This window comes from Urocitellus parryii, chromosome 9 (genome assembly GCF_045843805.1).
Source record: "Urocitellus parryii isolate mUroPar1 chromosome 9, mUroPar1.hap1, whole genome shotgun sequence".
NCBI lineage: Eukaryota > Metazoa > Chordata > Mammalia > Rodentia > Sciuridae > Urocitellus > Urocitellus parryii.
Genome location: NC_135539.1, coordinates 44,035,718 through 44,057,504, shown reverse-complemented (window position 1 = coordinate 44,057,504; position 21,787 = coordinate 44,035,718). Strand labels below are relative to the sequence as shown.

Sequence of the window (21,787 nt, the reverse complement as noted above, 5' to 3'; positions counted from 1 at the left end):
CTAGCAGCTGCTACTCTCCCTGTCTGGCCAGCTCCTCCCCAGAAGGGCACAGATCTCAGCTGAGCTCACAGCAGAGGAGCAGATGTGAGCAGGGACAGGTAGGCCAGGGCCAAGCGCATGGGCCTCCCCTCAGAAGCCCAAAAAGGCCCCCGAAGGGACTGGCCCCTGTGGCTGAGGATGTGCAGCTAACTAGGTGACTGGTGGCCAAGCAGGTGGCAATGCACTGGCCCTACCTGGCAGGTGGCAGTGGACCTAGCCTCCAGCTAGATCTCCCATTCAAAAGTAAGAGCTGCCCACTGTGCCTCCTGGGGGTGCCCAGGGTAGGTGGCACATGTAGAGTGATGCCCAGCCTCTGGCTCTGGGGACAGTCCCCACCCTCAGTGCCCATCCTCCCCCTTTCCCCAGGAGCCTGCAGGAAGCATGTGGCAGCAGGAGCAGAAGCACCAGCATGGGGAAGTCCCCAGTGGTCAATACCTTTGACCAATAACTTGGCTGTGGAGACCAGGGGCCCTGTACGGAAGGTGACAGTGCCTGAGTCGGCCACCCCCAGGCCCGAGAGTGTGAGGGAGTGAAAGGTCCCATCACGCACAGTGATGGCACTCTGGGGGCTGTCCTGTAGCAAGGTGCCATCCAGCCACCAGCGGGCCTCTGGCCCACCCGCATGAGACACCTCACAGGTTCCACTTCCCCTGCGAAGACATCCACACTCTTCAGGCCACGGACCAGGCACAGTGCAGCCTCTGCATAAGAGGGCAAGAAGGAGGGCTGGGTCCATCACTTAGAGGCTACCTGGGGCTACTGGTGCAGGTGTGTCCTATGATAGCAGGTTTTGTCTTTATGCCCAGTTCCTGGCCCAGAGCTCCTAACCCAGCAGAATCTCCTGAAAATGCTGCAAGCCCCTTCATTATATATAACAGGCTCTTTTTTTCTTTTAATCACACCTGAGATTATGTTAATGGGGTGACTCAGGCCCAGCCCTGAGACAGCTTCCGGAAAGGACTGGTCACCAAGAAGATCAAGTGATTACAGGGTTACAAGGCTCAGCCCCATCCTCTGAGAAAGCAGGGTGGTTGGACATAAATCTCCATAAGACAAACTCTTAACAAGACCAGATGAGCTTCCACAATGCTGAACACAGGCTGGGAGGGCAGCGTGGAGAGGACATGGACTCTGTGTCCTTTCCCATTCTTGTCTTTCACCTGGCTGTCCCTGAGCGGGATCCTCTTCAACAAGCTATCCAAGATGAGTGTGTCCCTGACTTCTGTAAGTTGTCCTAGCAAACTGGTCAAGCATGAGGAGAGGACAGTGGGAGCCCTCACTTGAAGCCACTCAGAAGTTTGGGTAGCAACCTGAGATTTGCCATTGACATCTGAAGCCGGGGAAGCCTATGGACTGAGCCCTTAGCTTGCAGGGTCTGTGCTAAATCTGGGTAGATAGTGTCAGAACTGAATCACAAGACACCCAGTGGGTGTCCACTAGAGAACTGCTTATGTCTGTTGTGAGTGTCTGGTCAAATGTTCTAGGTTGAGGAAGTATGACAGGAAGAGAATAGTGACCGTTCTCTAGAACAGATGTCAGAAATGGGATGTGCTGGCCTAGTTCTGAGACTCACTGGTGTGGGGCCACCCTGGGGCCTGCTGGCACCATCCAGACCAAAAGGATGACCTGAGCCCTGGGGTCTAGAAATCCACCCTCATCACAGAGGGAGGCACAGAGGCCACCACGGTGAGCCCAGATCACACCCCATCAGAACACTACAGGTTTCACCCAGAGGAGGCCATGCCATGCATGGTACCCTGATCATCAGGAAAGCAGACAAGCCCCAAGCCCCATGACTGGGGCTCCTTCTAGTGCAGATGCCTCGTCTGACCCAGGTTAGGGCAGGAAGCAGAGGCCCCAGCACCTGCTTCTCCCCAGAGGTGGTGGCTGGCCTCAGAAGGGGACCTCTCTGTCCTTGGGGGCACCTTCAATCCCAAGAGGGCACCACATCCAGTTTTCCTCTTAAGTCCCTCAGCCCCAGGGTTCAGGGCCCTGATGCTGGATCCAAAAATTCCTGTCCCTGTCACACAGAAGGTCCGAGCTCAGGGACTTCCAGATGAATCATGGCTGCCCTTCTGTGCCCTCCATATAGTCTCCATCCTGTCTACCTCCTGATGGACACTCAGGGTGGTTGGAGGAAGAGGATACCAGCATCCACGTCTAATCCTCCCATCCCCACAGGCCAGCCAGTAGGACCAGACAGAGACTTCTTCCACCACCTGCTGCCTAGGGCCAGGCAGGGAGGATGTCACCCCCACCCTGTGCTTCTCTGAGCACTTTACACAGGCCATCCTGGGGCCTCCTTGTGAAGACAGAGACACTGTTCAGCTTGGTAAGGCCTAGATGCCTTTACCCCAGGAGGTGGGCCACAAGGGGCAGGTGGGAGTCACTGGCAGACACCAGAGCCCATCAGGACAGTGATGTGCGGGGCAGCCCCCATGCCCACCCCAGCAAGCCCTCCCTCAGGAGCCTCTCCACACTCCCCTTCGATGCACCCCACCAGCACCTGCCTTCCCCAAGTGTACATCTGCACCTCCTTCTCCTGCTCTGCCAGCTCCTGGGTCTTGCCCCAAGCAACAGTTCCCAGGCCTGCCTATCACACCCCTACCTGGACATTCATTCACACACCTAGGCCCAGGGCTCTCCCCCTGAGATCACTGTCCTGATGCATAAAGAGCCATCTTTCCCAGGCAAGGGACACAGAGCCATGTCACCCCCACATAGTCATCGCCCCAGGAACACACAAGGCCCTTCCTGCACTGCTCCCATTCAGGAAACCCATGACACTTCATCTTCATCACTCAACCTAAGGCACTAAGTAGCCTTTCCCAGCCCCCAGGCCACAGAGCTGACCATATCTATCTATTCTTTAGGTTTTTGGGGAGGAGAGCATGAGATTCAAACATACACTGTCTCCATGTCCAGCTCCTCCAAGCAGACGGGGAATCCCTGAGGGCAAAGCTACCTTTGGACCTCAAGGTCCGGGACTTGACCATGGTAGGGGCTTGCTCAATGGTGAGTAGATAAGTGGTTTGATAGTGGCTGGTAGATGGTTGATGGGTGGATGGATGGATAGTTAATGGGTTAGTGGATGGACAGAAGGATAATGAACTGGTGGTAGATGGATGAATGTGTGATAAATGGATGGACAGAGGATGAGTGGAAAGGTATGTGGATAGCTAGATATGGAAGATAGGTAATAGATGAATGGAAAGTGGAGGGATAGATAGATGGATAATGGGTGCGTGAGTGGACAGTGGACAGATGGTGGTAGTAAATGAATGAATGGTAGATGGATGGATGGTTGATAAAGAAACGTATGGATAGAGATGGATGGATGGGAGGGTGGATGGAGAGGTGGTTAATGGGTGGATGGATGAATGGATGATTGGTGTGGACTGATGGGACCAGTCTGAGAACCTGGAATAGGGCAGCAAGGGAATGCACTCAAGAGTGACCTGTGGAGTCAAGGTACAATCCAAGTTGAAGATTCCTAAAGTCCTGTTTGCATTCTGGGGCCATGTGCACCATGCCTGAGTCCACACAGGTGTCATGCATCAGCTGTTGCATCCACACCTTTGAGCTTGTGTGGTATGCAAGAGCATTTCAACATGGATGTGTGTGGGCCCACATGGACCATATCAGAAGGACAGGCATTGGAAGATGATGTCCAAAAGACCCTGTCTCCACCTCAGGGTCCAAGGTAGCAAGGCTCTCCTACAGAGAATACCAATCCTGGCCTGTGTTCCCCCTATACACAGCATTCCTCAAGATCTTCACCAGCCTACCCCACTCCATGACTTGAGGGATCAAGGACTGGAAAATTGCTAAGTCTAGGGTTTCTTCCCCACACCAACACACACACACACACACACACACACACACACACACACACACACACTCACACACACACCAGCTGCCACTAGGCAAGATGCTGTGGTACCCAGAAAACAGGCATCCACAGGCCAGGGTCTAGGTATGGGAGAGAGCTGCCCACCTGTGACTTTCAGCTGGGCTTCTGAGCTGCATGAACCCACTTGGAAACTGATGGTTCCCGCATCTTCAGGGGTCACCTGAGGACACAGGGAGGAAGATGCTCAGCCCTGGCCAACTCATCCTGACAGGAAGGACTGGTCCATCTAGCCAGCCCCCAGTGATGGGCTCATCACCTCCCTAACCCTACCCCCTAGTGGAGGGTATTTCTGAATGGAGCTGGAACCATCCCTGTCCAAGTGGAACAGGTCCCAGAGCCCCACCTTGTGCAGGGTGAGCAAGTGAAGCGTGCCCTGCTCCATGGTGATGTCATTCATCTCACTGGCCTGCAGAGGTACCCCTCCCAAAGCCCAGCGGGCTTCCTGGCTTGCAGCTCTGGACAGCTGGCACCGGAAGTGGGCATTCTGGCCTTCATTCAGCTGCATGTCTTGCAGGGGCTCCAGGATGGTCACCTCTGGGACTAGACACAGGGTAGGTATGGGTCTCAGCCTCTGTGTCCAGGATGCTCCCTTCTTTAGCATAGCTTCCATATCCTGGGGATCCTCCCTGGTGACCCCACCCCAATTCCTGAAGACAGTACATGGGGGTGTGTTATCAGTCCTTCCTCTAGCCAGGGCTCTGACCAAAGGGAAATGCCAAGATGGCTGAAGGCTGGGGCGGCCAGTCTGCAATGACCCCTCATGAAAATCAGGAGAGGGAAACTGGAGCTTTAAAACTGGTAAGCTCTGGGAAGCCCACCACTGCCTGCTCACCAGCATGACTCAGTCTTCAGCCCAGAATCATTCCGTCCTGACTGGGACTACTAAGAAATGGCCAGTTCATAGTCCCTCTCTCTACCAACACCCAAGGATCCCCAAAGCAGGGACCCTTGCTGTCCACTTCTGTCCCGAACAGAGGTTGGGCCAGGACAGCCTCTCAGGGGCAGTGATAGGGCAGGCCCACCCAGAGCTGGCTACCTCTGACAGTGAGATGAGCAGAAGATGCATGGCTGCCCACATGGAAGGACACGGTGCCAGTGTCCTCAAGTGTCACACCCTTCAGCTGGAGTGTGTGGATGCAGCCATCCCAAACAGCCACCTCTGTCACCTCGTTGCTCTGCAGTGGCAGGCCCTGGAGGCACCACTGCACATCTGTGGCCCCAGCCCGTGACACCTCACAGCTGAACTCCACATCCTCGTCAGCCTGCACTTCAGCATCAACCAGGCCCCTCACGATGGTCACCTCAGGCTCTAGTGGGTAGTAAGAAGGGTCCCTTTTCAGGCAGGGCCAGCCCCAGTGCCCCTATAGAAAGCCTTCCTGGCCACCTAACACTCCTCTGCCTTGTGTGGCATTTGCCAGCTGCTTCACTCAATGAGTCTAGAAATAGCTGGGGCAGCTATCTCCCCAAGGCCAAGGGTACAGCTCTGGTTGCAGGATAGTGGATAGATGCCCTGTTTGGCTCCAACATTGCTGCAGGCCCAGTCCTGGCCAGGTTACCAGGAAAGTAAGACCTTCAGGAAGAGCAGGTAGGTGCCAGAAAGGGCCACCAGGCCAGCTCAGGCCAGTCTGCTGCCAGCTGGGGGGCAGGAGGGAGCACAGCCTTCAGTGCTGCAGGCTTCATGCCTACCCCCATAAAGCCCTTCTCTTGGAGGATCAGAATGGGGGTGAAGTAGCAAAAAGAGAGCCTATAACCTGAGGGACCTCCACCACCCTGTGAGCTGCACTTGTCACAGCCAGGTATGCCCCCAGGGGAGCTGTCAGGAAGAGGGTGTGTCACGAGGTCCTGGTTGGCTCACCTCTGACCCTGAGAGAGGCCAAGGTTTTCTGGCCACCCACCACACAGGCATACTCTCCCGTGTCCTTGGTCTCCAGCCCATGGACCAACAGCTCGCACATGGCCCCTTGGCACCGCATCTCATATTTGGGGCCCACAGGCAGCTCCACGCCCTCCTTTAGCCACTGCACAGGGGCCCCTGGCTCAACCTCGCTCAGGTGGCAACAGAGCCGAGCCATGCTGCCTGCCTCCTGCTCCACGCTCTGCAGCCGCGTCTTGAACTTGGGCTTGGAGGCTGAGGGACAAGAAAGGAAAGCTTAAGACTGCAGGTTCCCACCTCATGTTCGCCTTGAGCAAGGTGCCTGCCCACCCCTGAGGTATGAGGCTGCTGGGGAAGCACAGGTGCCAGTGGGCAGCTCACAGCGGATGGAAAGAGAGGCTGTGGTCTGCGCCTGACCCGCATCGCAGGTGTAGTCTCCCGCATCTTCCTGCTCCACCCCGCGCACCAGCAGCTCAGCGGCGGAGCCCTCCTGTACCATCTGGTACTTGGCGCAGGGGAAGAGCTGCAGGGAGCCCTTGCGCCACTCCATGCTCGCTCCCGCCTGGCTCAGCTCACAGCGCAGGTGCGCTGTAGCTCCCTCATCCACCTCTAAGGCCTGCAGCTCCCAGAGGAACCGCACGGGTGCAGCTGCGGGGCAGGAAAGAGAACATGACAGCGAGACCCTGAGCATTTAAGACCCAGAACCCTGTAGGTGGAGAACCACATCCGGGCAAATCCTGAGCCGGACCCACAAGGCATACCCTTGGGAAGAAACAACTGGGGAACTGCATGGGGCAGAGGCAATACCGGCCAGCAAAGCTACCAGAAAAGGAGAGACCCAGGGAAGCGAGGTCCTGGAGCGGATATAGAGAAGCAGAGAAGCACTATGGGGAGGGGGTGGGGTCACAGCCACCAGGAGGAATTGGGGGACTGCACAGGAAGAGGCGCGCAACGGGTAAGGAAGAGAGAAAGAGGAGAGGTTAGGTGGTGCTCCCTGTCCTGGGATCTGGGAGGAACAGGGCCTTGTCCACAGCCTTGTCCTTTGGTCTTGGGGCGCAGGGAGGAACTGGGCAGGCAGAACCACGAGGTGGGAGGAGCGAGCAAAGTTATTAGGGCAGGTCCGCCCGGCCCCACTGAGCTGGGTCCTCTCTGCTGGGACCCCCCCCAGGTTGCAGCCTTGAGGGTCAGCGGGGACTCTGCACCCACGCTAGGCTTCGCCCTGTCTTGTGAGGTCACCTGTGACCATGAGGGTGGCGCTGGTAGCCTGGGAGCCACAAGCACAACTGTACTCGCCCGCGTCTTCCCAGCGCAGGTCCCACAGCACCAGCTCAGCGGTGCAGCCTAGCTGCTGCAACTCCAGGCGCCCATCAGCCTGCAGCTCCAGGCCATTCTTGCTCCAGACCACAGTGGATTGGGAAGGGACAGCTCACACTGCAACCTGGCTGTGGAGCCCTCCTCAGCCTGCAGGCACTGCAGGGGCTCCCGGAACACAGCCTGTGGAACTGCAGATGGGGAGGAGGCAGGGTCAAGATCAGGCACACAACTGGCCAAAGCTGGGGAGCCCAGCTTCTCCCAGTCCCTTGGCCTACCTCCACAGGACCGGTCTATGTAAGGAGGGAGGTGAGGAAGCTGGGGGCAGAGCAGAGATCTGCCACAGGCTTTTCTAATGGCAGCCTCCCCCCTCAGAACCTCTAGCCTTGCCAGAGGGATGTGTCCCCCTTGGACCACCAGAGCAGGGCCAAGTCCAGTCATATAGTCATTTGGCCAGCACAAGACCTTTTCCCACTCCCACCAGACCCCAGGAAAGGGTGATTCTCCCCAAGACCACAGGACAAGGCAATATCCTTCCCAGACTGTGGACAAGGCCCTGTTCCTCCCAGACCCCAGGACAGGGACAGGAGGCTCAGATCACAGGGCAGGGCTTTGTGTCTCCCCAGGCCAGACCCTAGGGCATGGCTGAGTCCACAGGAAAGGCCATAATTCCCCATTGCAGGCCAGGCTGTCCCAGTAATCCCCAGGCAGGATTGTCCCTCATGCCCCTGAGATGCTGAGGGGCAGCAGGTGCTGACTGCCTCACGTGGACACACTGGCAATCAGGGGCAAGGTGCAGAGCCCAGGCTGGGGAACCTCCCTGGGCATCAGAACCCCCAGGGCCCCCAAAAGAAAATCTTGGGCTATACGTGGCATGCAGAGATTGAGGAGGAACGACAAAAGGTGATTAGGAAAACAAGGTGGGAACTCTGTCCCTCCATGACAGCTGGCCATATGAGGTCCCTGGGGAGACTGGCAAGGCACTAGTACACTGGGTAGTGCTATGACAGAAATCCAAGCAGGACAGAGAAACAGCATGAGACAGAGGGAAAGGGCACCCTCCCTATGGACAACAGGGGCAGCATGGCCATGGCTGGACACAGAGCAAAGGCAGAAACCCAAACAAGCCCACAGTCATGGGAGGTCTTTACCCCTGACGGTCAGCACTGCCGAGGTCCTCTCCTGCCCACACACACACGAGTACTCCCCAGCCTCTGCCACAGTCAGGCCCTGGATCTGCAGCTCACACGTGGCCCCCTCCTGCCTCAGCCTGTACAGGTCCCCATCCCTGAGGGTCTCAGACCCCTTCCTCCACTCCACAGGGGCCACCTTGCTCAGCTTACATAGCAGAGTGACCATGGACCTTTCTGTGGCCTCTTGGCTTCTCAGGTCTCCTATGAATCTGGCAGGCAAGGCTGAGGAGAGCCAAGCAATCACTGAGAACATGGGGCAGTCTGGAGGACTCCAAAGGCACATGTGATCCACAAAGAACCACACACATAGCCACGTGGTGTGGATAGTGAACTAATGTACAGATGTGGAGGGAAGTGGCCAGTGGGGAGGACAACACAGCACATGAACAAGAGCAGGAGGACCCCAGGCAGAGGACAGGGCCACAGACCATGCAGGAGCAGTACTACAAATGGAGCAGAAAGTGGCAGTGGACGACACGAAAATGCCAAGCCACAACCCATGAGGACACATTCTTTACCCTTGATGGTCAGCGTGGCCGAGGTCCTCTCCTGCCCACACATGCAGGAGTACTCCCCAGCATCTTCCAGAGCCAGGCCCCGGATCTGCAGCTCACACATAGCTCCCTCTTGTCGCAGGCTGTGTCTGTGGCCTTCCCTGAGGGTCTCTGTTCCTTTCCTCCACACCACTGCTGTTTCTTTGCTCAGCTTACACCGCAGAGTGGCCGTGGCCCCTTCCACAGCCTCCTCATTCCTCAGACCCTCTGTGAACCTGGCAGGCAGGGCTGGGGGCCAGAAAGACATGGATGCAATTATGCTCTTTGAGTGCACAGAAGAGACAGGACACAGACAGTACAGAGAGGACGTGAGCCCAACTGGACATGTCCGGTGCTGGGCTGCTCAGCACTAGCTGTGGGCTGAGGCTTCCAGTGGTCTTACCCCCACGCTTCCCAGCCAGGGTCTGTTCCAACATCCATGGATCTCATGCCTGGCATGAACGGGACTGGCCTGAGGAGGCCACAAAGAACACCAGGGTCTCTGTAGAACACGTGGGGTAAGACATGGCACTCAGCAAGGGAGACAACCTGGAAACAGGAATGGAAGCACCAGACACAGGCGGCCCAGGGGGTTGGACAGCAGACTGGCTGTCCATTCATGTGGAGGCCAGTGAGACGTGGAAGAGGGCCTCAGCATGAGGACAGGCCCACAGAAGGTCATAGGGCCCAGACGGATGGGCAGGAACATGGGTTGGAAGGGCCATGCCACTCCACAGTGTCCTCTGTGGCCTGGCCCAGCTCAGATTCTGTACAGCACCAGATTGAAGGGCCTAGCCTGGCCACAACCTCTCTGAAGCTCTCTGTAACAGCTGTTCTCTGATCTTGATAGATGGCTGGGGACATCGACAGTCTGGCTGAAACTCTCCCATAACCACACCCGACTCCATCTTCCAGAGCAAACCAAGAGAAGGAGCACCCTGGCCAGGGAGAGAAGCCCCCACTCTCCTCCTGGAACTGTCACCCTGGAACATACAGCCACAGGGCCCATGCCCATTGTTCACAGTGCCAGCAAGCTCGCCTCCACAGCAGAGTTGACGAGATAACCCACAAATGAACAACGGCCCATCCACGGCAGCACATGGGTAGCCCCCACAGAGAAGGGAGGACAGCTTGGCTCCTGGGGCCCTCCAGCCACCAGCCCAGGTCCATCCGCCCCAGGGGCTTCAGGGCAACAGGGCCTCAGAGCATCCTAGAAAGTGAAGCACTCTCTGGAAGGGCCCAGGAGGGCTGTGCACCTCTGGTCCTTCCTGGGCCATGCCCAGTTCTGGAAGCAGCTCTCAGGTGGTCAGCAGGGTCCCACTTCCCAGCCACAGGCAGCGCTCCCTGAGTCGAGGGAGGGAGCATCTTCCTGGTGGCCTCCCTCCAGCATCCTGCAGCAACGCGGTGGGCTTTGGTGTGCACATGCTTCTGTCACACGGGGGTCTACCTCTGTGCAGGAACACGTTCCGTCCATGCTCCAACATGTCATGGCACTGGGGCCTCTCCACAGAGGTCACCAACATCCATGCACATAGTGGGCTTCCACTATAGGTGGAGGTGAACAGATGGCCATGCCCTGCCCCACAATACACTTTACTGCCCCAGGAGTCCCTCCCTGACTCTTGACATGGGATCAGAGACAGCAGCATCCTGGGTGAGAGGCCCCTCACACCTGGGGGAGATCCTTCCCACCACACTGAACAGACACTGGGGCCCTCACCTGCCCATCAGATGGCCCCAATGCAGGCAGCTGCCCTGGCTGCAGGGACACCCTTCAGAGTACCTTCCACTTGCTCCTCCTCTGTCTCCCGCCCACCCCTTCTCCAGTGTGCACTCCTTGAAGGCCTCCTGCGCCATCTTAATGCTTTGGCCTCACCTACATTCTCCATCCCAGGCTGTGACACATGGGGCCGGGAAAAGCCCACTCTCTGCTGCTCTGGGTCTGAGCAGGCCCCACAGTGCAAGTGTGAGAGAAGCCTAAGAGCACACAGCAGTGGAGGATACAGCAGACACAGCACACAAAGAACCTGAGATTGTCTTCAGACACACAGCAGCCAGTGCCTGAGGACACACATGGTCCTTACCCCTGACGGTCAGCGTGGCCGTGGTCCTCTCCTGCCCACACACACACGAGTACTCCCCGCCGTCCTCCTCAACCAGGCCCTGGATCTGCTGCTCACACACAGCCCCCTCCTGCCTCAGGCTCAGTCTGTCCCCGTCTGTGAGGGTCTCTGTCCCCTTCCTCCACTCCACGGGGGCCGCCTTGCTCAGCTCGCAACGCAGCATGGCCGTGGCCCCTTCCGTGGCCTCCCTACTCCTCAGTCTTCCTACGAAGTGGGCAGGCAGAGCTGGGGAGGGTCAGAAGACACAGGGCCTCAGGTTCACTGTGATGTTGGGAGACAGCACGTGACCAGACAAAGGACAAGACTAGCCAGCAGGGTAACAGGGGAGACCACAGTGACATCAGGGACACTGGCCATGGCCACTGGAGTCTCCTGGTTCATGACAGCCCAGGAATCAGGAAGGACCCTGTGGTCCACAAGAGGAGGGTGGCACAGATGGGAGGGAAAGGGACAAGCTGATGGAGAGTGGGGTCCATACTTGGTACCAAGACATGCCTGCGCAGCCATAGAGGTCCTTACTCTGACGGTCAGAGTGGCCAAGGTCCTCTCCTGCCCACACACACACGAATACTCCCCAGCATCCTCTTCTGCCAGGCCCTGGATCTACAGCTCACACACAGCCCCCTCCTGCTTCAGGCTCAGTCTGTCCCCATCTCTGAGGGGCTCTGTCCCCTTCCTCCACTCCACAAGGGCCGCCTTGCTCAGCTCGCAGCGCAGCATGGCTGTGGCCCCTTCCGTGGCCTCCTTATTTCTCAGTTTTCCTATGAACTGGGCAGACAGGGCTGAGGAGACCAAAGACACAGAGAACATCACTTTGTTCTGCAGTGGCAAGCAGCCAGTCCAGCTATGTGGGCAGGCAGGCAGGCAGAGGTGCTCACCTTTCACAGAGAGTGTTGCTGAGGTTGTCTGGTCCCTGAAGGAGCAGGAATACTTGCCCCCGTCCTGGTGCTGCAGGTCCCGGATGACCAGCTCCAGCACAGCACCCTCCTGGCGCAGGCTGTACTTGCTGCTGGACCTTAGGACGTCTTCCCCATGGTGCCACTCCACGGGCGTCACCACCGAGGAGAGCACACAGTGCAGCGTGGCGGCACCACCCTCCGGCAGCTCCAAGTCCCTCAGCGCCTCCTGGAACCTAACTGGCCTAGCTGCAGAGAGACATGCTCTGCTCACCTCCCTGAGCAGGAACCCCCAGCCACGAGGTTCTCAGCCAGGGTGGGGGTGGTCCCAGCCCTGCTGCCTCACTCCTGAAGGGTCACAGGAGGCAGGCCAGCAGGGCAGGCACACGGCAGACCTTCGGCAGATCAGCATGCCCCAAGAAATGGGTGCCGGAGCCTGACCCAGGACCTCCAAACACAGTGTGGGAGGCAGATAATTAGAAGTGGACCCTAATTCCAGACACACATAGAACATGCAGGTGGGCAGCTTCAGAAGGCACCAGCCCTGTAACCTGCAACCTTAAGACCCTAAGCCTCCAGGCTGGGAGGTGAGGTCCTGGTTCCCATCTGCCCAGGTTGGGGCAGCCCAAGCAATCTGAGGCCAGCCAAGGGGCCAGAAAGCCAGGGAGCCAGGAGCGAGGCAGGTCAGCAGCAGGAGGGCAGCCATGCAGTTCAGGCCACCCACCGACATGGACACCCATGCACCCCAGCCCTTGCCTGCCAGGTAGACTGGGAGCCACAGGCACTGAGCTCACCTTGGACCCTGACAATGGAGCTGCTCCAGGCCCCACCAGCCTCACACTTATATCGCCCACCATCCTGCTTGGTGGCACCTGTGATGACCAGCTGGGCACAGCAGCCCTCGTAGCTCAGCTGGCACCTAGCAGATGGTCACAGCATCTTCCCATCCTTGGTCCAGTGCATGGGGGTGTCAGGAGCAGTGGTCTCACACGTGAGGGTAAAGTCCTCGCCTTCTGTGACTGTGGCATCTGAGAGCTCCCGGGAAAAGATGCTCGGCTTCTCTGGAGGAAGAGAAAGGAGCCAAGGGTCCCTGAGGCTGTGGTGTTACTGCAAGAGAGGCCCCTGCTGCAGATGGTCATCATCTTGTCCATGTCTGCCGCTGCCTCGGGCTGCAGCCACAGACGGGAACGCTGAGGGGACAGGGTGGGCTCTGCGTGGCTCTCGCCCTGGCAGGGAGCAGGCCACCTTCAGACATGCTGACCAGGATTCTGAGCATTACCGAGGGGCGTTCATCCCAAATAGCACCAGTGCACACACCTGCCTTCCTAGGATCCCCATGCTGATGACATCTAGTCTCACGTCACCATGAGTCTGCACCCAAGCTCAGACATGACTCAGCTGCCACCTGAGCTGTTTCCCACCCTCCTCAAACTGTACCCTGAGCAGCATGAACAGTATGACATCCCCACCCCAAATGGCCCTGGCCTTGAGGTACAAAACCTACCAGTGACCCGCAGGGTGGCCGAGGTCCTCTGGTCACCCGCCTCAAAGTAGATAGTACCCGAGTCCTTGAGCGCCAGTTGCCACAGGGTGAGCACATGGTACCCCCCAGGCTGGACCACGATTTCATTGAGTTCATTGGCATGCAAGGGTGTCTCATCCAGGAACCAGCGCACAGGCCCGTGGTCAGCAGGGGCAACACCGCAGCAGAATGTGGCTGAGGAGCCCTCGTGCACTTCCATGTCCTGCAGTTCCTCCGTGATGAGCACCCTCTGCCCTGCAGGGCACAGCCAGCCATCAGGGCCTGCTGCCCAGGGAAGTCTGGCTCTCTCCAGACCCAAGGAGGGCTCCCAGCAGGAAGCAAGTGACTGGTTAGCCAGTCAGGGTTGACAACAGGATGCACGTGGGAGCTGAACAGTGCAGAACAGTCTGTCTCAGGGTGACTTTTGAGTCCCAGTCCCATCTCCCAGCTCAGGTCTGCAGGGCTCTGGACACCATTCTGCCATCCCCAGAAGACAGACCCAGAAAGAACTTCTAGCAAACTTGGCCCTGGATGCCAGCCCAGGACGCCAGGGCCAGGTGAAGGATGGTCAGGAGGGCTGGGACGCACTTGTCCTGATGCTGGTGGTACGTCCTGCAACCCCGGGCCACCACAGACCCTTTTAGTTCCAATTTACCTTGCAAAGCAAGAAAAATGGTGGCTCTCACCCAGTACACCAGATGCAAACAAGCCCTCACAACCACTGTGAAAGGCCATGATCCAGGAGGAATGTTCCTTGAGACCCTGGCAAAACCAGAGCTGGAAGTTTCCCCAGGGAAGGCTCCACCTGCCCATCTCAGATGAGCACATTCTCAACAACTCCCAGTCCTACACCTCACACCCAGCAGCTCAGGAGCAGAAGTCGCTCTGTTCTTTCAGACCACCGCACTGCAGACCAGACCTCTGACAGAACACCTGCGCAGCAGTGGCCTCCACCTACGCAGAAGCCAGCACCTGCATGGGGTCTCCAAGGCCACCAACTCTGGACCTGACTATCTCCCTTCTGTGCCCTAAAGCCTTCCCCTGGCCTTAGCTTCCCTGGCACACACTTAGTTTACCATAGCCCTGCAACACTCCACTCTTCCGAGTAACATCATTATTCTTTGGAGAATCTCCCTCCACCTGTTTAGACATCACAGGCACACTAACAGCTCCACCCTGGGAACACCTGGGCTCCCTGCTGTCAGCATCTGGGTCAGGTTGCCCCTCTGGTGGGCAGGGAGAGGGAAAAAGGTGTGCAGGCCCAGAGCAGAGTGCGCCTGAGCCCAGAAGGAACATGCAGCAGGCAAGGATAGCTCCAGGGAAAGAAGCCATCGACTCACCCACAGAAAGGCACAGGGAGCAACCCAGAGATGGAGAGGCTGGGCAGGCCAAACACAGCCTCTAGGGTCAGTTTCAATAAGGCCCACCTGAGCCCCCGAGGTGCTGAAAGCCAGGGCACACGTGAGCACTGTGGCTGCAGCAGCCTCTCACCTTGCACCAGGAGCCAGGCCTGGGACTGGGCCTGCCCAATGTCACAGGTGTAGGTGTCACTGTCCGTCTTCTCCAGGGTGCGGATGGTGAGCCGCAGGGCCAAGCCCTCCTGGCTCAACATGTGCTTCCAGGAGGCCCGCAGCTCCTTGAGGCCCTTGCACCACGTCACGGTGGGTGCCGGGAGCTCCGTCTTGCACTCGAACACGGCCGTGCCCTTCTCCTCCACCTGCAGGTCAACCAGCTCCTCTGTAAACCTGTTGGCCTTTTCTGGGAGAGAAGACAGAAGAGGTGAGTGTAAAGCTTGCATACATCCCAGGCCAGCCTTGTCCCTCCTGCTGGCCATGGAAGCAGAGCCCTGAGAGAGACCTCCCCTGCTCTGAGGCAGGGGTCCTGGGCATGCCAAGGGAGAGCTGCTGTGGGGCCGTGTGGGCACTCACCATCCACACGGAGTCTGGCTGTGCTCTTGGAAGTGTCCATCTCACACGTGTATGTGCCAGAGTCCTTGAGAGAGGCTCCTTGGATGACCAGCACAGCCTGCGTGCCTTCGCAGAGCAGCTTGTACTTCTGACTCTCGTGGATGGCCTTCCCATCCTTCAGCCAGTGCACAGGGGTGCCTGCCCTCGACAGTACACAAGTGAGCACCACGTCCTCCCCCAACGTGGCCTGCTGGTCTTCTAGGGGCTTTGTGATGTCCACTGGCCTCTCTGAAGGGAACAAAAGTGTCTACCCAGGAAGCACAGACATGCTCAGCCAGGGGCAGGGACAGGGGTGGGCATTGGGAGCGTCCATTTCAAGACCAACACCACAGAGCCTGGACCCCAGGCCCCAGGAGCCTCCAACACTGACTTGCCAGGAGCCCTGGCCACCAGGGGAAGGCACCCAGCACAGCAGTGCTCAGGCCATTCCTGAGACCCAACACTGAGCCTGCAGTGTGCACCAGGCATGTACACCAAGAGCACAGGTCCAGACCGCTGGGAACCTCCCAGCCAAGCATAGACCCTGTGGCCCCTGCTCAAGAGTCGCGGGATGGTAGGGTGAGCCATGTGCATTAGGAACCCCAGCCAGGAGAGCAGTCAGATTAAGACCCAAACCCTGGGCCTGGCCCAGGGACACTAGCTCAGAGTGACCCCCTCAGAGGGCCAGAATCTCTCCCAGGTCCAGCAGGTGCCTCCATGCCCCCACATCCTTTAAAGGAAAGTTCACTGAGGGCTGGGGTCAGTCCCTCAACCACTCCTGACCACCTGGAGAGGGTCTCAGGCTCAGCAGCCTGGGGGCCTCTGGTGACAAGTCCCCAGCTGGGTTCATCACACTCACCTTTTACGACAAGTGAGGCCTTAGAGGTGAGACCCCGCACAGAGAAGACCACTTCCCCAGCATCGTTGAGCGCAGCTTCTTGGATGGTCAGGGTGTATTTGCGGCCCTGGCGTGCTGCCCGGAAGTGGCCAGAGCTGCCCACTGTCTTCCCACCAACAGTCCACATGGCCAGGTCGCCTGCGCTCTCGTGGGACAGGACACACTCGAAGCTGCAGCTGTCCCCCTCCAGCACCTCCACCATCTTCAGCCTTTTGGTGATGCCCACATGTAGGTCTGCAAGCCACAGAGACTCCTCAGGCCAGAGCCAGACACTGGCAGCACTGCCCATGCAAGACCCCAGGCAGGGCTGGCCCCAGCAGGTGGGCTGGCCCCCTGCCCCCAGGCCCAGGACCTATGCAGGGCACGATCAAATGCACCCTTGGCCTGGGGCTGGCCATGTCCTGGTGCCTGTGTAGCCAGTGGCTATGAGCTCCAAAGAAGGGGAAGCAAGGACCACCCACATTTCCCACCACTCACAAACCCCAAGGGAAAAAGGACAGGAGCCCCAGGAGAAGAGCCTTCAGACAGCATGAGCCCCACTCTGTGACAAACACTCCACCCCCCTCTCCTTTCCTGTCTCATCAGAAACCACCAAGGCCAACCTGGGCCAGCAGCCACAAGGTCAGTAACTAGTGGGCCTGCCAACCACATACCCTGGAAACAGAATATGTTAGGGACTGAGCTCAGGATGACCAGACGCTGAACCTGGATAGGGGTGCTGGCCCTGCAGTTGGAACCCAACCCTGGCTGAAAAGGATGCACTCAAAAGACCCAAGAGTTCAGGGTCCAGGGTTGGGTCTGGCTCCTTAAGAGGGGAAGTGCATGTCATCTGTGTGAAGCTGCCCTCACTGCATGACCAGGCTTTACCCTTGGCCAGGGAGCCCTTCCTAGGCAGGCCCTGACCGGACCCTGAATTCTTGGTTTCTGCTCAGAAATCTGCTCCTGCAGCACAAAGCAATGTCTCTGCCGACCTCAGCCCCCAGGCATATCCAGAGAGTCTCCCATCCCCCTGCCTGTCCACTCTGGGACCTCACAGGACCTCCACAAGAACCAGCCACTGTGGGAGCTCCTTACTTCCCCCAGCTCTGCAAAGCAGCCCCAGAGTGTTGGAGAGCAGCATGGGCCTCTTGAGATGCAGGAAGACCACCATGTGCCGACCCTTCCCACACCCCACCTCGGCCAGCCCTTGGCAACGCACCATGCACGCTGACCCGGGCCCGGGTCTCCTCACTGCCCACATGGCAGGTGTACAGGCCAGCATCCTCGTGGCTCAGGTCGTGCACCACGAGGCCCCGTGTGCCCGCCATGTGCAGGAAGTCGTACTTGTTGCTGGGACCAAGTTCCACGCCATCTTTGCGCCAAACCACACGGGCCTTGGGGTCTGACACTTCGCACTGCAGGGCCAGCATGCCACACTCCTCCACGGACACATCGTCCAGTGCTTTCAGGAACACCACTGGCTTGGCTGCAGGGAAGATGGGGCTGGTGAGGGAAGCCTGATACCTGTCCATAAACGGAGGGGACCCGTAGACCCCACAAGCACAGCTCATCTCGGACAACCAGGCAGGCAGTAGTGGACACCTTGGGGGAGCTGGCGCGCACGGTGCCTGCATCAGCCCGCCGCACGCTCTTCAGCACCAGTGTGTGGTGGTGGCCCTCGTGGCTGATCTCGTGGAAGCTGTCATTGTACAGGGGTGTGCCGTTGAGCCACCACTCCACCTCCTCATCCTCGCGGGACAGCTCGCACGAAAAGCACATCTGCTCCTCCTCGGTGGCCTCAGCATCCTGCAGCGGCTGCATCACTGCCACGTCCCAAGCTAGAAGGCACACACCGGGCCTTAGTGCTGCCCACGGCCACAGCCCACCCCAGGCCCTCCCATGGCCTGCCCACCTCATGTCCTACCTTCCACAGTGACCTCAGCACTGCTCTGAGCATTGCCTGCCTGGCACCGTTAGGTGCCAGCATCAGCAGGGGTGAGCCAGAGAATGCGCAGCTCTGCCATCTGGCCCTCCAGCGTCATCTTGTATTTGTCCGACGGGGCCAGCGGTGTGTCCTCCTTATACCACTGCACGGCCTTAGGGGCCAGCCTGAAGTCACAGGACAGGACCACCGACTGCAGCTCACGCCCGGCCTTGGGCTCCAGTGGCCGGGTTAGCACCACCGGGATGTCTACAGCGGGAATAAGGCAAGGCTGTGGGGCCACAGGACTGGGTGCCCTGGGTCTGAGCTATATTCTTCTATAGTCTTCTACCCACAACACTGAGTCCACGTTCTGCCCTGCACATCATGACCTGCCCCTCCTCTCCTGCCCCACTCTCCTCCACATGCCCCTCCCTGTCCCCAAGATACCCCGCACCCCACACACCTACCCATGTATGCCCTGGCCCCACACATCCTGTCCTGCCCTGCCCCAGCGCTTGCACCCTGCTCTGCAGGCCTCTGACCACTGGTTCCCAACCCTGCACCAGCTCCAGCCAAAATCTCCCATGCCCTGATCCTTCCCCCAACAAACCACTGAGCTGTGTCCACCCACCACCCCAGGCCCAGGTACCACAAGCACCATGGTGTGCCCAGCCCTTACATACCTCCTGCCCACCTTGTCCTGTGTATCCCCACACACCCCCACCTTGTGAGCCCAGGCCATAACTACCCACCATCTGAGCCAGGCCCACTGGAGGCCCTGAGCCATGCCCACCTCAGCTTACCTGAGACAACCAGGCGGGCAGAGGAGCGGGACTTGCCAATGGTGAAGTGCACAGGCCCAGTCATACTGGAGCAGGTCCTCCGCAGGGTCAGCTGGTGCACCGTTCCCTCCTGCTCCAGGCCCACATTCGCCCCTGCCTGCAGCACAGTCTTGCCCAGAAGCCACTTGGGTGGCCTCATGGAGGGAATGGAAGTCTCACACTCGAACCAGGCAGGAGCAGGCTCCATCACGGTCACATCCTGCAGGCCCCGTATGATGGTGATGGACTGCTCTGTGGGAGAGGAGGTAGTCACGGTAGACCTGGAGGCTGGACCTGTCCACCCCCACAGGCTCTGAGGTCCTTCCTGAACACAAACCTTCCCCACAGTGCGCTGACACCCCGAGTCTTCACACCCCCCAGGTTGCTCCTCCCTCTGCACCCACATCTTCCTGTGTCCACATCCAGCTGCCTGGATGTCCCCAGTTGGGCCACCTCCAGGACTTCCAGCACAGATCTTGGGAACCACAGCCACCCCCAAGAACCTGAGAGCTGCCGCTGGCCTGGAACACACCTTCTACAAAGAACTGGGCACTGGTTTTGACATCGCCAGCATCGCATGTGTAAGAATCCTCGTCCTCTGGCTGCATGTCGTTGATGACCAGCTTGTGGTAGAGGCCATCGCTGACCATCTCATACTTGGGTCCAGGCTGCAGCTCCTTGCCACCTTTAACCACCGCACCTGTGCACTGGCCCTGGACACCTGGCACTCGAGCACTCCGCGGTGCTTCTCCATGGCAATCTTGTCCCTCAGCGGGTGGAGGAGGGTCACTGGCAACTCTGCAGTGTGTGGCCAGTGGGTTCAGGGCCCAACCATGAGCACTTTGGCAACAGGCTCTCCCAGCAGGGCTGCTGAAGGACTGGATGCTGCCCCCAACAGCCTGTGCACTTACACCTGAGGCAGCAGGGGCCAGACTGTCCCCATCCAGGCTGGTCTAGGACCAGCTGTGTACCACAGACCACTGGCACCATGGTCGTGCCCCCCACCACGCCTCACACATCACAGCTCATGTGTACCCTGAATGTGCATGTCCAGCTCCACACACCACAGTCCCAGTGCCCAAGCCCCATCCCACATGCCCCCATCCTGCACTCACCCCCACCCACAACCTCAGACCCTCCCACCTCTCCTGCCCTGGCAGGCCACATCGCCACCTGCTGGAGTGCACACCCTCCTCTCCAGTGATGGCTGCAACCCAAGGAGGGAGAGTTCACTGAGACCCTGAGTCCTCACACCCCCCAGGGTGCTCGTCCCTCTGCGACCACATTTTCTTGTAAAAGATGTGACACTCCCATTCCTCCTCCTGACCACTGCTGTCCCAGTCCCAGCAAGCGGTCTGGTTTGGGATAGCAGGACTATCACATACCCCGTACACCCCTACACCCTAGTCCCCCCCTCTCCACACTCCACTCACCTTTCACTGGGAGGTGGGCTCACGATTCTGCGTTTTCTGCTACAAATTTGATCTCCCCTGCATCTTCTGCCAGGACCCTCTGGTAGATGAGTGTGTATGTCCTTCCTAGGGACAAAAGCCCCCAGCCCTGGAATGAAGGGAGCAGCCTGGGGGTGGGTCTACCCCACCTGCAGCCAGCCTGCCCCACACGCACCTTCCTGGTGAATACGCACAGTGTCACTGGGCCGCAGCTTAATCCCCTCTCGGAACTACTGGCCAGGCACCTCGTCATGGGAGACTTCACAGGAGAAACTGGCACCTTCCTTCTCCATCACCTCCACGTCCTCCAGGGGCCGCACAATCTGGACACTTCGGCCTGAGGAGGGAGCAAGACCCAGCCATGCCTGCAGGTACAGTGGCCATCCTGGTGCTCCCACCCAGGGCTCCAGTTTGCTGAGAGCTAAGGGCACAGGCAGCCAAGCACCTGGCTGCAGGCTGCAGGTGCGCAAGGAGGCATTCACAATCCTAGGCCCTGCCCTTTCCACCTGTCCAAGCCTCACCTTGCACCTTCAGAGAAGCAGAGCTCTGAGCTTCACCAGTGTCACACACACATAGATGCCCTGGTCCCCCATCTCACACCGGTAAGTGATGAGGCTTCTGCAGGTACCCTGGGCCACTATGCCCATGGTCTTGCCTGACCATAGCTCCACACCATCCTGTGGAACCAAGAGGCCTGGTCAGGCACTGGTGGAGGGCAGCTGCCACTGGTGAGAGGCAGGGAGGACATAAAGGAGTGGGAGAGAAGCACCTTCAGCCAGCGCACATCAACGTTGGGACGGGACAGCTCACACTCCAGGGTCACCTTCTCTTTCTGGGTAGCCACCATGTCCTGCAGTGGGTGGCTGAAGCTCACAGGCAGCTCTGGGAAGACAGGAGGAAGGTGATCAATGGTCTAGAAGGTGCTTCCCAGGTGGGTGATAGGGAGTTCTGGCTGTCTCAAGTCACACATCCTGGTCCTCAATGTCCCCATTGCCTCCCAGGCCACCTTGGGGAAGGAGGCAGGCCTCTCTGGAGTAGGTCCTGCTACCTCCACCCACTCACCAGTGACTACCAGCCGGGCAGACATGTGCACGCCCTCTGCCTTGAAGGCCACTAGCCCACTGTCCTGTGGCTGCAGCTCCGAGAGTGTGAGAATGTGCGTGGCCCCGTGCACAGCCACATGGCACCTAGGCCCTGGCTGCAGCCGCAGTCCGTCGCGTGTCCAGGTACCCTCCACTTTGGCATGCGACAGCTCCACCTCCATAGTAGCTGTGCCCTGTTCTCTTGCCTCCACTGCCTGCAAGCCCCAAACCAACCGGACCTGGCGCACTGTGGAGATGCAGGAGAGGCGCCAGTGGTCCGCTG

The 21,787-nt window shown here is 58.8% G+C and overlaps 1 protein-coding gene across 1 annotated transcript in view; it reads right to left on the bottom strand.

Moving 5' to 3' along the window:
• Positions 1–21,787, bottom strand: part of LOC144256981 (uncharacterized) — a 582,621-nt gene that overhangs the window by 257,477 nt on the left and 303,357 nt on the right. The window lies entirely within an intron of this gene.